The 3,096-nt window shown below is 36.4% G+C and overlaps 1 pseudogene; it reads right to left on the bottom strand.

The window, feature by feature from the left end:
• Positions 1–898: 898 nt before the first annotated feature.
• LOC140709888 (histone-lysine N-methyltransferase SETMAR-like) lies at positions 899–1,948 on the bottom strand (annotated as a pseudogene).
• Between the last annotated feature and the right edge of the window lie 1,148 nt (positions 1,949–3,096).

Here is a 3,096-nt window from a genome sequence, read left to right as displayed (position 1 = left end):
ACAAACAGTCTCAGACAACTTCTATGGAACTGAGTTTGTGGCTGAGGTAGTTATGTAACTGGTCTCCTAGAAAAAATACTGAAGACCCCAAGGAAAATGGAAACTGGGCCTATTATCACTAATCTAAATAAACTTCTTTTTTATTTATAAATAATCCTCTTATTTAGATTAGTGATAATATTGGGCTTTTGACATTGTATGAGCAATCAAGAAACTGACAGTGTGCCTCCTATTTTTCTTTGGGTTTGTGAGGAAATTTGGTGCTAAGTCTAGTGAGTTGGACATGGCCATTCAGTGGAGCCTCCTGAGAACAATGAAGCCAGGAATCTATTCTTTCTTTTGCTGTGACTGTGATGACCTAGCCAAGGCAAACACTTTCAGATAGGTGCTCAGAAGAGACTTTAAAATGAGATGGCAGATTTTACTTTTAGAAATATGAACAAAGAGCTGAATAAGCTGCTAAAATAAGATAAATTATGCAAATATATATAATAATGAACATTTCACAGGTCTTGGCATTGAAAAATTATAAGGTGAGAGTGGTAGGTAAGAGAACTCCAAAGAGAAATAAATGGGTAATGAAAGATAGGACCGGAAGGCCTAGATGTAGGTCTGCTCCACCCATTGAACACACCCAACAAGCTCCTAACGTGCTCCAGGCACTGTGCGGCACTGCAGGAGACAGAGTACGGGCTGTGTCCTCTCAGGGAGCTATTCGCAAGAAGACATGATAAATTCTCTTTCTCTAGGTCAAGTGACCAAATATGTTTCAATTTTAAACATTGTAAGAGAATAATAAGGAAAAGTATAATAAGATTAGAGATCTCAAAATTCCTGTCTTAGTTCGGTGCAAAAGTAATTGAATTTTAAATCATTATAACGAGGCTTAAACACATCTTTATTCATCAGAATAGGAACCATTACAATCAACACATTTTTGCCAATGAGAAATAAGTTTTTTTTTATTCCTGTAGTATAGAAATCCATGCTTCAGGATTCAACAAACTCTTGGAAAGCATTTTCTGCATCCTGCTGATTGTGGAAGCGTTTTCCATGCAAAAAGTTGTTGATATGCTTGAGGAGGTAGTAGTTGGTTGGCCAGAGGTCAGATGAATGTGGTGGATGAGGCAAAACTTCATAGCCTAATTCATTCAACTTCTGATTCTTTGGTTGTGTGACCTGCAGTCAGGCGTTGTAGAGAAGAATTGGGCCATTTCTGTTGACCAGTGCTAGCTGTAGGAGTTGCAGTTTTCAGTGCATCTCATTGATTTGCTGAGCATACTTCTCAGATGTAATAGTTGCAGTGAGATTCAGAAAGCTGTAGTGGATCAGACCAGCAACAGACCACCAAACAGTGACCATGACCCTTTTTTGGTGCAAGTTTGGCTTTGGGAAATACTTTGGAGCTTCTTCTCAGGCCAACCACTGAGCTGTTCATTGCCGGATGTCATATAAAATCCACTTTTCGTTGCACATCACAATCTGATCAAGAAATCGTTTGTTGTTGCACAGAATAACAGATGACACTTCAAAAAGATGATTTTTATATTTTCAGTCAGCTCATGAAGCACCCACTTATTGAGCTTTTTCACCTTTCCAATTTGCTTCAAATGCTGAACACTATAGAATGATTGACATTGAGTTATTGGGCAACTTCTCCTGTACTTGTAAGAGGATCAGTTTCAATGACTACTCTCAGTTGGTCACTGTCATTTCCAATGGCCAGCCACTACACTTCTCATCTTCAAGGCTCTTGTCTCCTTGGCAAAACTTCTTGAACCACCATTGCACTGTACATTCGTTAGCAGTTCCCAGACCAAATGCGTTGTTGATGTTGTGAGTTGTCTCAACTGTTTTACGACCTATTTTGAACTCAAATAAGAAAACTGCTTGAATTTGCTTCTTGTCTAACATCATTTCCATAGTCTAAAATAAACACAAAATAAACAGCAAGTAATAAGTCACTAGCAAAAAACATAAAGTGAGAAATGTCCATTAAAATGATATATAACATAGTCACATTTAAGAATGCATTGCAATATCAAACAGCAAATTCCAACAATGCAAAAACCACAGTGATGTTTGCACCAACCTAATAATTAAAAAGGACACAACATTTTCAGACTAAGAGAATTCCTTGAAAAGTAGTGTGAATTATATAAATCTTGTTCTTCCTTACATATGATTGCTTTAGAAAACATTTTCCTTGGCTTCCTTTTATCATCTATGAAGAAACCTCTCTTGGGTAATTAGAAAGCATTACTACTTGACAAATAAGCACAAATGCTGAGAAAATAGGTATTTTAAAGATAAATGTGAAGATTCAATTTTATCTAGAAATGATACTACTTTAAAGATAGAAATTGATTTTAATTCTCCCAAAATCAGTGGCTAAGTGTGATAGATTCTTTCATTTTACTATTTCTTCCATCCATTCTGACATCTCCATTCATTTGCTGCTACCATAGCCTCATTTTTAAGCATTAGATTAGAATCCTAATGGTATGGAACAGATTTTGCTACTTTCAGTCCTTCTCAGTCCAAATCTATCTTTTATAGTAGTTCCTGACTAATTTTCCTAAATCATTATTTTCGTGAGGCCAGTCCTCTCCCACAGACTAATGATCTACAATGTAGTTTATTAAAAGCATTATGGAAACTTGTCTCAAGTTAGAAAGAGCTTAGATGTCCAACAATAGAGGATTGTTAATGTAATTTGGGGTGTCAATAAAGTAAAATGGTATACAGTTATTAAGAATGTTATAGAAAAAATATTGATCTGAAGAAAGTATTTGCAAATTATTGAATATAAACATGAAACAAGGCATGTCACAGTATGTATAAGTTCTAGAAAAGGAAGTATATACTCTGATTCAAAACTTTTGTTTCTGAGACTTCAAGAAAATAATAAAGGGTAAAAAGAACCCAAAAGAACCCAAGTTCATCGTCATCCAAGAAGTGGTTTTTTTTGGTTTTGTTTTGTTTTGTTTTTTGAGACGCAGTCTGGCTCTGTTGCCCAGGCTGAAGTGCAGTGGTGCCATCTCGACTCACTGTAAGCTCCGCCTGCCGGGTTCATGCCATTCTCCTGCCTCAGCC

Source organism: Chlorocebus sabaeus, chromosome 23 (genome assembly GCF_047675955.1).
Source record: "Chlorocebus sabaeus isolate Y175 chromosome 23, mChlSab1.0.hap1, whole genome shotgun sequence".
NCBI lineage: Eukaryota > Metazoa > Chordata > Mammalia > Primates > Cercopithecidae > Chlorocebus > Chlorocebus sabaeus.
Note: the sequence above shows the minus strand (reverse complement) of the source record. Positions and strands in the feature narration are given on the sequence as shown.